The 17199-nt window shown below is 36.6% G+C and overlaps 1 protein-coding gene across 1 annotated transcript in view; it reads right to left on the reverse strand.

Moving 5' to 3' along the window:
* ANKRD7 (ankyrin repeat domain 7) overlaps positions 1–17199 on the reverse strand; it is a 1180453-nt gene that overhangs the window by 782927 nt on the left and 380327 nt on the right. Inside the window, exon 17 of the mRNA XM_010343808.3 lies at positions 3336–3401. The gene's annotated coding sequence lies outside the window, so the exon portion shown is untranslated. The remainder of the gene's footprint in view (positions 1–3335; positions 3402–17199) is intronic.

The raw sequence follows: 17199 nt of genomic DNA on the forward strand, positions 1-17199 counted from the left end.
AGAAATACAATTTAAGTAAAATGCTTGGCAATTAATTGCTGAAGTCATGTTGGTAAAGTATGACACAACAGGATTAATAACAGTTTCTTACAACCTACACTTTCATGCTTCAGAGAAACACTTCACGTAAGCTAATTGACTGAAGATTGTATGTAAATGTGAAAAAATTAAGCAAATTCCTCTAGTAGTCCCTGAAAATCTATCCGGCTACATTTCTTAATTACAAGTTATGGACACAATTTATGGGTTAGTTTTTCAAAAAACATTAAACAAAGAGAACTCACCTATATCTAATATTTATTTTTAGATATAAGTTACAGGGGTCCCAGGAACTGACGTTTCTTTTGTCATTCTTTAATACACAATATTTTAAGATATATTCAAATGCAAGTTAGGAGGTAAAGTGAATATTAGGAAGAATGATTCTAATTTATCATGGCTTTACCTGGCAGCTTGAAAAGAGGAATTCTGAAGAGCTTTGTAAAAGTAAAAAACTGAATGATATTTTTAAAAGTAAAAAACTGCTTGTTTACATCACTGTTTTTATTTTGGTAATATTAATTGTTTTGTACGATTGTGCTTTGCAGTTTTAATTCTCTTAGTAAAACTAATATTTATCTCTGTTAAGGAATCATCTCCTGTTTAGTTTTATGATGTGAATGAAGAATATGAGCTTAGCATAAATAGAAGTAAGGACTGCAGTTTAGCCAGAAACAAAGAAAATACTTTGCCAGCCTTAAAAGCAAAGCAGGAATTGTGAGCTGCAGGGGGAAAGAAGCTTTAACTGTCATAGTATGTACCTAATTTATATTCAATACAAGAGTTGTTTTTTGATATTCAGTTCAAGAAAGTGGCTACATTGATCTTTTAAAACATAGTCTCTGATTTTCCTATCATTTGGTTTGGCTCTTCAGCTGCAAGTAAAACAATGAACAATAGATTGTATTTAAAATGATTACCCAGTTGGCCTAGATCTGTAAGTCCAGGTGGTGGTTCTGCAATAATCTGTGGTGATGTTTCCCACCTGATATGTTGTCTCCGTTTGTCTGATTCAGTTAATAAATGCTATTTCATGATTGGCTGTTTTGGCCTGGAAGTTGTTGAGATGGCTCATGTTACTAAACTCTGTTTCACTTAAACATTGCTAGGTTGTGTTGGTTTTAAAATGACTTGTCCCAGTTTGTAAACTAAATGAGTTTGTGAGTTTGGTGCCATATTAATTTGATCTTATGTCCTGGCAATTAGCCCTAGATAGCAATCTTAATCTTATCTCAAAACAGCAATAGTAGTTTAAGTATTTCAGTGTAAGGTACTTTAGGGCAAAGGGAATCTCACTGCTAAGCTATAAAGTCTACTTTGTACTCTTATTTAAAGACCCGACTTCCATATGAGCATTTGTGAAATACTTTCTCCAATTTCATGCCTGTCATCTAAATCTCTAATCTGTTTGTGGAAGCTATCTTGTTAGTAACTGCCATTTAAAACCAATGTATAAATTTTGAAATTATTTATGATATTCTTTAAGACTTGGTCTTCATAAAATATATTGTAGCTAAATTCTATTTTGCTTGTAATAACTACTATGACATTTCATAAGGATAAACTGGGTAAAAAAAAAAAAATCTTGTCCTTAGGTAGGACAAAAGACACTATTTATCAAACATGAACTCTTATTGTCTTTTGTTCTAAAGACCTTTAATTCTTACTAACTCCAAAACACCTTTAATTCTTACTTACTCCGAAACACCTTTTAAAGAAAAAATAGATGCAGCAATATCAAGCATTAAGAATTTTTTTTTTAGCTTAAGAAATTCATCTTCAATTCTTCAATATGTGCCTTTCAACATAAGCATGATAGAACTACGTCCTGAACACACCTTTATTGTTTCCTTTTAGTTTTAGTCTCATAAAAAGAAGGAGGTAGAAAACGAGGACACAGGACACACTTAGAGGTCAGATGACCACAATGATATAAAATCTAACAATTCATCAGTTATACAGAGTGTGTGTGTGTGTGTGTGTGTGTGTGTGTTTGTGTGCACGCGCACATGTTTGCATGTTGGGTATGCACACATGCTCATCTGTAAATTTGTCTGTACCAGGTTTGAAGTAGAGGATAGCATAGGGATTAAAAATATGGAAAAATACCCTAGCATTGGTATCAGGTACCACACTTGTCAGCATACTATTTCTCTCTGAGTTAAGTGCATGATTCCTACAAACACTGGAAAACACAACTGCAGGACTGTCGGCTATAGTTGGAAACAGGGAGCATATTTGAAACTTACGATCTTTTCAGGCAGAATTAAAAGGAATATGCCTGGCTTTCCTGTGACCAGTTACCTACTTTATTTCTAATCAAATATATTAGATTTAACAATGTATATAATATTTAACTGCATCTAAATAAGTTTTATTTAGTTTTGGCCTAAACACTGAGACCCTAATTTATTATTGTATTCAGTGCTTTGCTACCTTGAATTCAATCCAGAACTGTTAAATATTCATAATTAAATATTTTCCAGGATATATAGAATATCTTGAAAATATACATACATGTTTTTGATATATTTTTCTAATGTAAAAATTCTACTACTAAAACATTATGCTTAAAATGATAATTCTCTTAACTCAGAAAATAATTTACATTTAAAAATTCAAAACTTATCATAAGATAATTTATATTGGTCTACTCTGTGCTCATGTATAATAACCAACCAATTCCTTAACAGGATTTAGAGAGCTCCAAATAAATTCAAATATTATTTGTTTTCACAGCCACTTTTACTTTTTTTAATTTATAAATTAAACATGGTTTCTGTACAGAAAATGAATTGCTAACCTGGAAGCCTTTTAAAATTACTCTTCTTTATCATAGGAATTTTAATTTTAATAATTTCAATACTGTTTTCAAAAGTTTACTTCAAGTATTTCTATTATTTAGAAAATGTGCATTAGTCTTATGTTTTAAAATTAATATATATACATATATATATCATACAGACTGACTACTGTATTGACAATTGATATGTCCATTAAAAAATAATGTTTATAATGCACTTATATATGATTTTAAAACCCCATACATCTTGCTTATGCTACCAAAAAAAACTAAAAGTTGGGGAAGACAGTTGACTCAGAAGCATTAATGAGACACGATAATGAAATATGTAGTCAAAATTTCTAGAGGATAATGAAACGATATCTGAAAATGGAGATGAAGCCAATGCAAATGTTGGGGAGGACAGTTCTTCTATTTATCTGTTCTCACACTGCTAATAAAGACATACTCAAGAGTAGGTAATTTATAAAGGAAAGAGGTTTAAGTGACTCACAGTTCTGTAGGCCTGGGTAAGCCTCAGGAAACTTCCAATCAAGATGGAAGGGGAAGAAAATGTGTCCTTCACAAGGCAGCAGGAGAGAGAAAAAAATGAGAGAGAGTGAAAAAGGAAGCCCCTTATAAAACCATCAGATATAATGAGAACTTACTATCATGAGAATAGTATAGGGGGACTGACCCTATCATCTAATTACCTACCATGAGGTCCCTCCTCCAACACATGTGGATTACAATTAGATTACAATGCAAGATGAGATGTGGGAGGGGCCACAAAGCAAGAACATCATTCTGCACATGGCCCCTCCCAAATCTCATCTTTCTCATATTTCAAAATGCAATTATGCCTTCTCAATAGTTCCCCAAAGTCTTTACTCATTTCAGCATTAACCCAAAAGTCAAAGTCCATAGTCTCATCTGAGACAAGGAAAGTCCTAGTCACCTATGAGCCTGTAAAATCAAAAACTACTTGGTTATATGCAAGATACCAATGGAGGTATATAACTATACTTAGTTATATCCAATGGAGGTATAGGAATTGGGTAAATACACCCATTTCAAAATGGAGAAATAGGCTCAAACAAAGGGGTCATAGGCCCCATCCAATTCTGAAATCTACTACAGCAGTTATTAAACCTTAAAGTTCTAAAATGATCTCCTTTGACTCCATATCTCACATCGAGGACACAATGATGCAAGAGTTGGGCTCCTATACCCTTGGATAGTTCCACCCCTGTGGCTTTGCAGAATAAGCCCTCCACAAATGTGAAATGGCTGCCTTCACAGTTGGCATTGTCTGCGGCTTTTCCAGGCTTACTGTGCAACCTGTCAGTGGATCACATCCTAGGAACTGGGAGGATAATGGACAGTTCATTCTGGGAACTGGAGGATGATGGACAGTTGCAGTACACTGTGTGGGAGCTCCAAACCTACATTTCCCACTGCACTGCCCTAGCAAAGATTCTCCATGAGGACTCCACCCTTGCAAACTTCTGCCTAGATATCATTTCCATACATCCTCAAATCTAGGCGAAAGTTCCCAAACCTCATTTTTTGACTTTTGTTCACCCATAGGATCAACACCACTTGTAAACTGCTAAGGCTTGGGGCTTGTACCCTCTGAAGCAATTGGTTGAGCTATACATTGGCTGCTTTTAGTCATGGCTGAAACTGAAGCAGCTGGGTTGCAAGGCACCATGTCCCAAGGCTGTATAGAGCATGGGAGCCCAGGGCCCAGCCCAGGAAGCCACTTTCCCTTCTATGCCTCCAAGCCTGTGATAGGAGGGGCTAGTGTGAAGGTCTCTGACATGCCCTGGACACATTTTCCCCATTGTCTTAGAGAGTAACATTTGGATCTTCATTATTTATGCAAATTTCTGCAGCCAGCTTAAATTTCTTCCCAGAAAACGGTTTATTTTTTTTTTTTACTTGTACTTTTTTAAAATTGTACTTTTCTGGGCTACATGTGCTGATCATGCAGGATTATTGCATAGGTACATACTTGGCAAGGTGGTTTGCTTCTTCCATCCCCCCAACACCTGTAACTGGCATTTCTCCCCACGTTACCTCTCCTAGCCTCCCCAACCCCTGCTGTCCCTCCCTTAACCCCCCTCACCACTGTACCCAGTGTGTGCTGCTCCTCTCCCTGAGGCCACATGTTCTCATTGTTCAACACCTATCAGTGAGAAGATGTGGTGTTTGGTTTTCTGTTCTTGTGTCAGTTTGCTGAGAATGATGGTTTCCAGATTCATACAAGTCCCTACAGAGGACATGAACTCATCGTTTTTGATGGCTGCATAGTATTCCATGGTGTATATGTACCACATTTTACTCGTCCAGTCTATCATCAATGGACATTTGGGTTGGTTCCAGGACTTTGCTATTGCACTCAGTGCCACAATGAACATACATGTGCATGTGTCTTTATAATAGAACAATTTATAGTCCTTTGGGTATATATTCAGTAATGGGATTGCTGGATCAAATGGAATTTCTATTTCTAGATACTTGAAGAATCACCACACTGTCTTCCACAATGGTTGAACTAATTTACACTCCCAAGAGTGTATAAGTGTTCCTATTTCTCCACATCCTCTCCAGCATCTGTTGTCTCCAGATTTCTTAATGATTGCCAATTCTAACTGGCGTGAGATGGTATCTCAATGTGGTTTTGATTTGCAACTCTCTGATGACCAGCAATGATGTATTTTTTCATATGTTTGTTTCATATGTTCATTTTCATATGTTTTTTGGCCTCGTAAATGTCTTCTTTTGAAAAGTGTCTGTTCATATCCTTCACCCACTTTTGAATAGGTTTGTTTTTTTCTTGTAAATCTGCTTTAGTTCTTTGTAGATTCTGGACATTAGACCTTTGTCAGATGGCTAGATCGCAAAGATTTTTTTACCATTCAGTTGGACACTGGTTCACTCCAATGATTGTTTATTTTGCTGTGCAGAAACTCTTAATTATATCCCATTTGTCTATTTTGGCTTTTGGTGCCATTGCTTTTGGTGTTTTAGTCAGGAAGTCCTTGCCTATGCCTATGTCCTGAATGGTTTTGCCTAGGTTTTCTTCTAGGATTTCTATGGTATTAGGTTTTGCGTTTAAATCTTTAATCCAGCTGGAGTTAATTTTAGTGTAAGCTGTAAGGAAGGGTTCCAGTTTCAGCTTTCTCCAGAAGCTAGACAGTTTTCCCAATCGGGTTTTTTTCTATCACATCATCAGGCTGCAAATTTTCCAAACTCATGCTCTGCTTCTTGAATGCTTTGCTGCTTAGAAATTTCTTCTACCAGAAACCCTTAAGCATCTCTCTCTAGTTCAAAGTTCCACATAGCTCTAGGGTAGGGGCAAAACGCCACCAGTCTCTTTGCATAACAAGAGTGACCTTTACTCCAGTTCACAAAAAGTTCCTCATCTCCATCTGAGACCACCTCAGCCAGGACTTCATTGTCCATATCACTCTCAGCATTTTGGTCAAAGTCATTTGACAAGTCTCTACGAAGTTCCAAACTTTCCCACATCTTCCTGTCTTCTGAATCCTCCAAGTCTCTAGGAATTCCAAAGTTTTCCATGTTTTCCTGTCTTCTTCTGAGCCCTCCAAATGTTTCCAATCTCTTCCTGTTACCCAGTTCCAAAGTCACATCCACATTTTGGGGTATCTTCATAGCAGCACCTAATTTCTGGTACCAATTTACTATATTAGTCTGTTCTCATGCTGTTAATAAAGACATATCTGAAATTAGGTAATTTATAAATAAAAGAGGTTTAATTGACTCGCAGTTCCCCAGGGCTGTGGAAGCCTCAGGAAACTTACAACCCTGGTGGAAGGGGAAGCAAACATGTCCTTCTCCACAAGATGTCAGGAGAAAGAAGAATGAGAGAGAAGGGAGGGGAAAGCCCCTTATAAAACCATCAGATCTCATGAAAACTTACTATCAGGAAACTAGCATGGAGGGATGGCCCTCATGTTCTCATCACCTCCCATAAGGTTCCCCCAATATTTGGGGATTACAATTCAAGAATGAGATTTAGTTGGGGACGTACAGGCAGACTATATGAGTTCTGCCAACCTAAAAATGTCACATTACACCTAGGCTATTCTCTGTCATCACATTTCTCTTCATTCTCCTCAGCCAGGCTTCATGTTGATCTTCCTCTCCATTCAGTTGTCTATGATTATGCTCAATAACATTTATCTTTTTTAAACACTCTCCACTGTAAGAATAATAATAAATAAGTAATTCATATCCCTGGTTGCAATACATTTCTAAATCTATAATCAGATTTAATATATCCTTGAAATCAAACCATAATAGAGAAAAAATAAAATGTCTTTGTATTTTATCTGCTTATCATGAGTCTGATTTCATTGCTTGCTCAGTTGCTGTGCTTGCTATAAAAGAGAAAGCTTAAAGTTTTAGCCAGAGAGGTAAGCTCTAATTCAACGTGTTAAAGATACTCTTTTGATGGGTGATATAGGGTGTGTCCCCTATCTTATGTTGAAATATAATCCCTAATGTTGAAGGCAAGGCCTGGTAGAGGTGTTTCAATTATTTAGTGGATCTTTCGTGAGTGGCTTGGTGCCCTACTCCTGGTAATGAGTTCACACAAGATCTGGTTGTTTAAAAACATGTGACACTCCCCACCACCTTTGCTCCTACTTTCACCATATGATGAATGCACTTCCCCTTTACCTTCTGCCATGATTGTAAGTTTCCTGAGGTCCTCACTAGGAGAACATGCTGGCACCATGTTCTCTGTACAGCCTGCATAATCATGAGTCAAAACGAACTTCTTTTCTTTATAAATCATTCCATCTCAGGTATTCTTTTATAGCAATGCAAATGGACTAACACAGAAAATCGGTACCCATGAGAGAAGTTTTGCTATAAAGATATCTAGAAATGTGGAGGCAGCTTTAGAAGTGGGTAACAGGCAGAGGTTGGAAGTGTTTGAAGGGCTCAAAAGAAGACAAACAGAAAAATGTTTGGAAGTTCTTTGGAAGTTATTAATTGGTTATGACTAAAATGCTGATAGAAATATAGACAGTGAAGGTCAGGCTGATGATATCTCAATTAGAAGAAAGGATTTTATTTGGAATTGGAGCAAAGGTCACCCATGTTACACCCTAGCAAAGCATTTGGCTGTATTGAGTCCACATCTTAAGTATCCGTGGAACTCTGAACTTAAGAGTAATGAGTTGCTATCTGGCAAAAGAAATTTCTAAAGAGCAAAGCATTCAAGGTGTGGCCTTCGTGTTTCTAATATCCTAAATCAAATATGGGACCAAATAAAACACTTGAAGTTGAAACTTATATTTAAAAGGAAGGCAGACTGAAAAAAATGGAAAACTCACAGTCTAGTGATGTGACAGAGAAGAAAAGAACATTTTCAAGAAAGAAATTCAAGAGGACTATGGAGAAACCACTTGCTGGAGATTAGCATGACTAAAAGGGAGCCAAGTTCTACTAAAGACAATGGGAAAAAGACTTCAGGGTATCTCAGAGATGTTGGAGACAGGTCCTGTCATCATAGACCTCCTTTCCAACCAAGGCCTAGGAGAAAAGTTTCATGGGCCATACCAAGGGCTTCATTGCCCTGCTTATCCTTAATAGACTACTCCAGCTTCAGCTGTAGCTCAAAGGATTTCAGGTAAAGCTTGGTTTGCCACTCCAGAGAGCACAAGTCATAGGCCTTGGTGATTCCTTATGATGTTAAGTCTGCTGACATGCAGAATGCAAGACTGAGGAGGTTTGGCACTTCCACCTAGATTTCAGAGGTTGTATCCAAAAGCTTGTTGCCCAGGCAGAAGCATGCTGCAGGGAAGAGCTTTCACAGAGAGTCTCTGCTAGAGCAGTGCTGTGGGGAAATGTGGAGGTGGAGCCCCACACAGAGTTTCCAGTATGGCATTACATGGAGGAGCTGTCTGAATGGGTCTGCCACCCTCCAGACTCCATGATAAAGACAAAGCAGCTTGCAACTTCAGCCTACAAAATCTGCAAGCATTCAACTCCAAACCATAAAAACAGCCACAGGGGTTGTACCTGGCAAAGACACAGGACAGAGCTGCCCAAGGCCTCAGGAGCTCAACCCTTATCTCAGTGTGCTCTGGATGCAGGTCATAGAGGAAAGGATTATTTTGGTGCTTTCTTTAAAATTTAATGCCTGCCCTTCAGGGTTTCAAAGATTTGCATGTGGCCTGATGCCCCTTTCTTTTGGCCAATTTCTCCTTTTGAAATAAGAACATGTATTAGTCTGTTTTCACGCAGCTGATAAAGACATACCTGAGACTGAACAATTTACAAAAGAAAAAGGTTTGTACAGTTCCATGTGGCAAGGAAGCCCTCAATCATGGAATAAGGTGAAAATACCTTCCTACATGGCGGCAAAAGAGAGATTAAGAGCCAAGAGAAAGCAGTTTCCCCTTATCAGACCAGGAGATCTTGTGAGACTATCATGAAAAATGTATGGGGGAACCTCCCCCATGATTCAATTATCTCCATCATGTCCCTCCCATAACATGTGGAAATTATGAGAGCTACAATGTATGATGAGATTTTGGTAAAGAAACAGCCAAACCATATCATTCCTCCCTGGTTCCTCCCAAATCTCATGTCCTCACATTTCAAAACCAATCATGCCTTCCCAACTGTCCCTCAAAGTCTTAACTCATTTCAGCATTAACTCAAAAGTCCACAGTCCAGTGTCTCATCTGAGATAAGCCAAGTCCTTTCTGCCTATGAGCCTGTAAAATCAAAAGCAAGTTAGCTACTTCCTAGATACAATGGGAGTACAGGCATTGGGCAAATACGCCCTTTCCCCGTGGGAGAAATTGGTCAAAACAAACGGGCTACAGATACCATCCAAGTCTGGAACCCAGCAGGGCAGTCAAATCTTAAAACTCCAAAATGATCTCCTTTGACTCTATGTCTCACATTCAGGGCACACTGATACAAGAGGTGAGTTCCCATAGTCTTGAGCAGTTCTGCCTCTATGGTTTTGCAAAGTACAGCATCCCTCCTGGCTGCTTTCACAGGCGGGTGTTGAGTCGTCTGCAGCTTTTCCAAGCGCACTGTGCAAGCTGTCAGTGGATCTACCACTCTGGGGTCTCGAGGATGGTGGCCCTCTTCTCACAGCTCCTCTAAGCAGTGCTCCTGTGGGGACTCTCTGTGGGGGCTTCAACCCTACATTTCCCTTTCTCAGTATCCCAGCAGAGGTTATCCATGAGAGCCCCATCCCTGCAACAAACTTGACATCCAGGTGTTTCTATACATCCTCTGAAATCTAGGCAGAGGTTCCCAAACCCCAATTCTTGACGTCTGGGCACTTGCAGGCTCAACAACACGTGGAAACTGCCAAGGCTTGGGCCTTGCACCCTCTGAAACCATGACCCGAGCTGTGCCTTGGCCCCTTGTAGCTGTGGCTAGAGCATCTGGGACACAGGGCACCAAGTCCTTAGGCTGCATACAGCAGGAGGCTCCCTGGGCCTGGCACATAGATCATTTTTTCCTCCTAGTTCTCTAGACTGGTGATGGGAGGGGCTGCCACAAAGTTCTCTGACATACCCTGAAGATATTTTCCCTACTGTCTTGGCAAGTAACATTTGGTTCCCCATTGCTTATGAAAATTTCTGAAGCCAGATTGAATTTCTCCTCAGAAAATGGGGTTTTCTTTTCTATTGCATCATCAGGCTGCAAATTTTCCAAATTTTATCCTCTGCTTCTTATTTAAAACTGAATGCTTTTGACAGCACAGAAGTCACCTCTTGAATGCTTTGCTGCTTAGACATTTCTTCTGCCAGATACTCTAAATCATCTCCCTCAAGTGCAAAATTCCACTAATCTCTAGGGTAGGGACAAATACTACCAGTCTCTTTGCTAAAATATAACAAGAGTCACCTTTTCTCCAGTTCCCAACAAGTTCCTCATCTCTAGCTGAGATCACCTCAGCCTGAATTTCATTTTCCATATTATTATCAGCATTTTGGTCAAAGCTATTCAACAAGTATCTAGGGTGTTGAAAAGTTTCCCTCATTTTCCTGTCTTCTTCTAAGCCCTCCAAACTGTTCCAACCTCTGCCTGCTACTCAGTTCCAAAGTTGCTTCCACATTTTTGGGTATCTTTTCTGTAGTGTCCACTCTATTGGCACCAATTTACAGTATTAGTCTGTTTTCCTGCTGCTAAAGACACACCAGAGACTGGGCAATTTGCAAAAGAAAGAGGTTTAATGCACTTACAGTTACATGTGACTAGGGAGGCCTCACAATCATGGCAGAAGGCTAAAAGCACTTCATACATGGCAGTGGCAAGTGAGAGAATGAGAATCAAATGAAATGGATTTCTCCTTATAAAACCATCAGATCTCATGAGATAAATTCACTACCATAAAAACCGTATGGTGAAAACTTCCCCCATAATTCAACCATCTCCCACCGGGTCCCTCCTATACCACGGGGGAATGATGGAAGCTACAATTTAAGATGAGATTTGGGTGGAGAAATAGCCAGACTATATCAGAATGTTTACCCAATTCTTATACCATTATTGTATTTTGGAAGTAAGTAACTTATTTTTTATTTTACAGGCTCATAAATGGGGGAAACTTACCTTGCCTTTCAAATAAGGTTTTGGACTATAAGTTAATGCTGCAACAATTTAAGACATTTGGAAACTATTGGGAAGGCATGATTGTATTTGGCTTTGTAAGAAGGGTGTGAGATTTGGAGGGCCAAGGATGGAATGATGTAGTTTGGAGATCTGCCCCCTCTAAATGTCATGTTGAAATGTAACCTCCAATGTTGGATGTTGGGTCTGGCAGGAGGTGTTTGGGTCATGGGGCAGATCCTTCATGAACGGCTTGGTGCCCTCCTTGTTATAATGATTACATTCTTGCACTGAATTAACATGAGATCGGGTTATCTAAAAGAGTGTTGTACCTCCTCTCCCCCTTCTCTTTCTCCTGCTCTCACCATGTGATGTGCCTGCACCGCTTCATCTTCTGCTGTAATTATTAGCTCCCTGAGACTCTTCACAAGAAACAGATGCTGGTGCCATACTTCCTATACAGCCTGCAGAACTGTCAGTCAAAATAAATCATCTCTCTTGATAAATTACCCAGGTTCAGGTATTCTTTTATGGTAATGCAAATGCTCTAATATAATGGGCACTGAATTTCTTTAAACTTTAGTGTTCTCATATGAAAAACAGAGTGAACAATGTTTGACTTACTACATAAAATTAAGATTTAAGACGTGACTGTATGTAAAATACCCAAGATGTATGTTCTTTATAGTGGGTTGAATTGTGCCTCAAAAAATAAAATATCCAAGTTCTAAACCCCAGTATCCATGAATGTGATCTCATTTTAAATTAGAGAGTTTACAAGATGTAATTAAGAATCTCAATTTGAGATGATCTTCAATTTAGGGTTGGCTTTTACTGGTGTAAAGAAAAAAAGAGAGAGGGAAATCGGACATATACAGTTTATAGTTGGCATTGAAATAATGAATCCCTTAACCAAGGATCATCAAGAGTTGGGGACAAAAGTTAAATAAAAGCATGGAATAGATTCTCCTTTAGAGTCTCCAGATGGAATTAATCCCGCCAACACCATGATTAAAGACTTCTGGCCTCTAGAACTGGAGAGAGAGAATTCTGTTTGTTTTTGCTGTCAAATTTGTGACAATTTGTTACAGCAACCCTAGGAAACAGTCTTCAGAATTGATTCTTTTTAATTCTTATGTTTTCTATGAGATTGTATATTTTTAATGCTGATACTTAGTTGGTGTGCACCAATATGGCCATAGAGTTAAATGTAGGGGGCATTGATTTATTTATTGCTCACACTCTAGCAATAAGATTGGGCCTGTGCCATAATTGTTAATAGATATTTTAAGTGATATCCCTCTATATTTATTTTATTGATTCACCCTGAGCACCAAGAAAATGCTTATAAATGGTGTGTATCTTGAGAATAGAAGTAAATTTAGAAGAGAAGTTTGTGGCAGAGGGAATGCAACAAAGTATGGAAGGCAGAGGATAGGGTCTAACCAGGGTTATATTGACCGGTAACACAGGAAATACTGAGTCTTCAGGTGGAAACAGGGAATATTCATTCTTGCTTTTTAGAGTAAAAATACATGTAAGCCCAGATGCCATCTGCCTGAAAACAAAGAGTATTCAGTGTGCCAAAGTCAGGCATATGAACAGGAGTGTCTCTCAAGGTCTTTTCCAAGACTAAAAATCTGTGACCTTTTGGCTAGATTTCAACTACTTTAGGGCAGCTTCAGACTACAGGAATAATTAAGTTGGCAGACTCAGACAGTGCTCTAGGTATTTATGGAAAGTGAAAAGTGAACAACATTTCATGTTCTTAAGGATTGTAAAGTCTAATTAGAAAACTGAGATGTAATGTAACAACAAGCAGTAGCAAATTATAAATGTCATCCAAGAGGCAGTGGCAGAAATCAATTCCTGATTTCATTGTTCATTATGGATCTAGACCAAGAGCTTGCTGTAGGCTGTAGACATTAAAATGTACCCATGTAATGCATATGGCTTTTCTTTTGCAAGTAAGTATATTACTAAATGTATTTCCAATATAAATATATATGTGTATGTGTATATATACATATACATACATATATATATATATATCCATATATATATATATATATATATATATATATATCTCCATCCCTGAAAATTAGGCTAGAGCTGTTCATAGTGAATTTTTGTCTCTACCTGGATAGTATTGTATAATAAATAATAATAATAAATTAAATATTTTCTATTCTTGAAATTATATTTTTTCTCCTAATGAAATCTATTTGTTTATCAACTATTGCTGCCTCAGAAATCAAAGATAAAATTTGATATTGAAAACCATTTTTGGCTTTGCTTTCTTACTTGATTAAAATATAAGATTCTAAGGTAAAAATAATTAAAGTGTAGAAGGAATAGACATGATTGCCTGCACAGTTTTATTGTCTTTATTTCTCTCTAAAAACTACTTTTCCAAACTGGGCTTATTTAAATATATCCTGGTTTTATAGAGTAAAGGGAGACAAAAGCAATGGCTTTAACATAAAAGAATGTAGCTCTTACCCAACCTGAAAAAAAAAAGCTAGGCACCGAAGGGAAAAATAGCAATGATCTGTAAAATAATTTTTTAAATAAATATTTAAGTGGAAATTTCTCTGAATATAAAGCAGATAAAACTATTTTGGAGTATTTTTAATGACATGAAAAATAATTGGAAACAGTTATGTTTACAGTTAGTTATTAATTTTAAGAACTAGCAAACATGTTCCAAACAATTTGTGGTCTAAATAACTGTACAACAGATAAAAATTAGAAATGTATCATGATCTAATTGCACGTTTATATTTAAATTTATGTGAAAAAGAAAAAAAAAAACTTCAGAGCAGAAATAAAAAGAAATACCAATATAGACTTCCGTACTCTTACTTAGGACTGAGTCTAATTTTCAGTTCCTTCCATCACCTTGTGAAACCAATCTAATTTGGCAAAATCGATTCCTCAGCTTTTTAAGCAAGAACTCCTTTATTGGGGGTATTGATTAGAATGAGAAAATGGTATAAGCCCTCTCTTTAATAATATCCACTTCAACAGTCCTGAGATGCTGTGTACTTCACTGATGAAGCTGTCCAGAGTGTGGATTCCCTCTTCTATGTAAAACAACATTGTTCATGATCAAAAACTCTGACACAAATTCTAGGTATACAGTTTTCTACAGCACCAACAGTTTTTCATCCACTGGTAATATCCAAGAGCCAGATTTGTCTCAGATGGTGTATTTTTTAAAAATCACATAAAACAAACAAACAAAAAATACAGCTTAGAGATGTCCCCTGACCTGACCCAGAAGCTCAGGGTTTTCTCTTTTTCAAAGAGGCTGGAATAGGGAAGAGTCTGATGTCTCATCTATACCAAATGCCGTGCTTTACTAATTACCCAAAGATTCTTCTGTGGACATGTCTAATCTTTTTTCAGATCAGTGGTTCTCAATTCTAAGCACCATATTAGAATTACCTCTGAAGCTTCTAAATCTCTCACAATCCAGGCCACAACCCAAAACAATTAAATCAAAATCTTGGTTGTGATATCCAGCATGAGATAAATTCTAAATTTCCCACTTCTTCCTTAGATTGTTTTCCTTACTTCAGATATTTGAAAATGCTCACTGGACTTACAGGGTACACTCGCATAAGGCTTTTATTTAAAGATAAAGGATGAGGTACGAAAATGACTAACAGTGCAGGCAGGCATTAGAGGTCAGAGAGACATTCCAGAATTTGACCTATCCTGAAAAATTTATTTCTTATACACAGGACCATGCTGCATACCAGTTTATTTACATTTATAACTTTAATTATATTTATTGAAAATCATGACTACTAAACATTACAAGTTTTCTATATTAGTCAGTTGATTTCAAAGTGTAATATTCAGTACACAAAGAAGATATGGCATATCTGATTTAACTGGAAATAAAATCTGTAGCCTTTGTGATACATATCTCATGTTTTGACTTATCTAATTGTGTTTAATTTTAGTTTGTATAATTGTCTTCCTCAGAAATGCCTTTATTACTAGTTGAAAGTCTAAAATACAATCTAATTAATTTATTGCTTTTTAGTTTCATTTTCAAGAGATTGAGCAGAATTTCTTGATACTAATTACCCTTAACGTCAACAATTTGGTAAGTACAAAAAGAACTTCAAGTCCATGTTTTTTTTTTCTTTTGTCATCATTGAATGTAATGTCATTGTAATTACAGAGAACTGTAATCTATTAACTATAATATCTGCCCTCTTGGGAATCCTAGGTATTATTTCATATTATTGACGTTTTTCTCCTTTTAATCACAATGTCCTATCGTCCTGTGGATTAAATCCTATTATCTCTGAACCAAATGTCTCCTTGTTACATTTTAAAACATTTTCCCAATGTGACTGTCTTCTCAAAAAGCCACTTTATTGAAGTTGCTAAACATATCATCCTATTACCACTAGATTTATTTTCTTGTCATTATCTTTATATGGTAAACTTATATCAAGTACATTATTATAAAGTTTTCATTAAATTAGTTTGCCAATAGGTTATTTAATGCATTTTTACATTATGAATGACACTTCAGCGAATCATGATAATACTAGAGAAAAAGTACCAGATAGTAACATTTTGTAATCAGCCCAAAATGTAATAAGAACCTGGTCATCATTATCCACACATATTATAATATCTAATAGCAAAAAGCTTCCAAGTATTTCTTACAGAGAAAGTATGCCTTCTATGAATCAATTTTACAAAGATTTTTAAGAGGTAATAACCCAAAATTTTAAAAATTTTAGCAGCTTTGTTTTGGTGCCAATTTGAGTTGACTGGCACAAACCATTTTCCAATCTATGAATCATCCTTTATACTACTGGCTTTGAAATTCAAATATAAAACAACTCATTACTCTGATAGCAAAGTTTTTAAATGTTAATTTTTCTTAACTGATTTCTCTACGTACTTTTCTTTGAGAAAGAAATCAAATTATTTTACCGTTTTGGTAGTTCAGTTTCAGTCACCATTACTAAGATTAGTAATTTTACGTTTATCTCTGAAACCTTGAGAAATAACAACAGCTAGTTAAATGTAATTTATGAATGCAAATTGTAATTAGTTAAAAATCTCATCAATTAATAAGGCATAGATAAGATTTTTCAATAATGGAATGATAAGCTCAGAAAATACGTAAAACTTAAAGAATACTTTGTCAAAAGTGTTATAGAAAAGCCTAAATCCTAATAATGAGGTTAGGATTGAGAGAGTTCCTATTAAGAGATTAAGTAGGCCTGCTGTTGACTGTCTCACGTGGCTGTATCAATATTCCATCTGGATTGCTTAAGTGGTGAATTACAGTGCTATAGAAAAATAGCATAAAATAATAACCTTCAGTTTTCCCTGGAGTATATTGACCTTTTTCTTAAGCTTTAAGCTCATTCAATTCTTGTTAATGTTTAATTCATAGAGCAAATGAATGAAAAGATAAAGTTTTCAGTTCTGTAAAACATCACTGAGCACCGCAAAATGAGAGGGAAACATGACTTGCTTACTTTACCTGATTTTAATATTAAGCTTAGTTAATTTAAGAGCAGCAACCATCGCTTTTTCCATTTGTGAAAAAGGGAAATCTCCTGCCAATTATATTAGTCATGACTTTTAATTCCCAGTTCATAAATATCTGTGACCATAACTCAAATTATTTTCTTTTCCTAACAAGTTAAAAGACTGAGATATATTTGAGTGTTAACATGTTAGAAAAATATTTTAAATAATGGCAATAGCAGGAA

This window comes from Saimiri boliviensis, chromosome 10 (assembly GCF_048565385.1).
Source record: "Saimiri boliviensis isolate mSaiBol1 chromosome 10, mSaiBol1.pri, whole genome shotgun sequence".
Lineage (NCBI taxonomy): Eukaryota > Metazoa > Chordata > Mammalia > Primates > Cebidae > Saimiri > Saimiri boliviensis.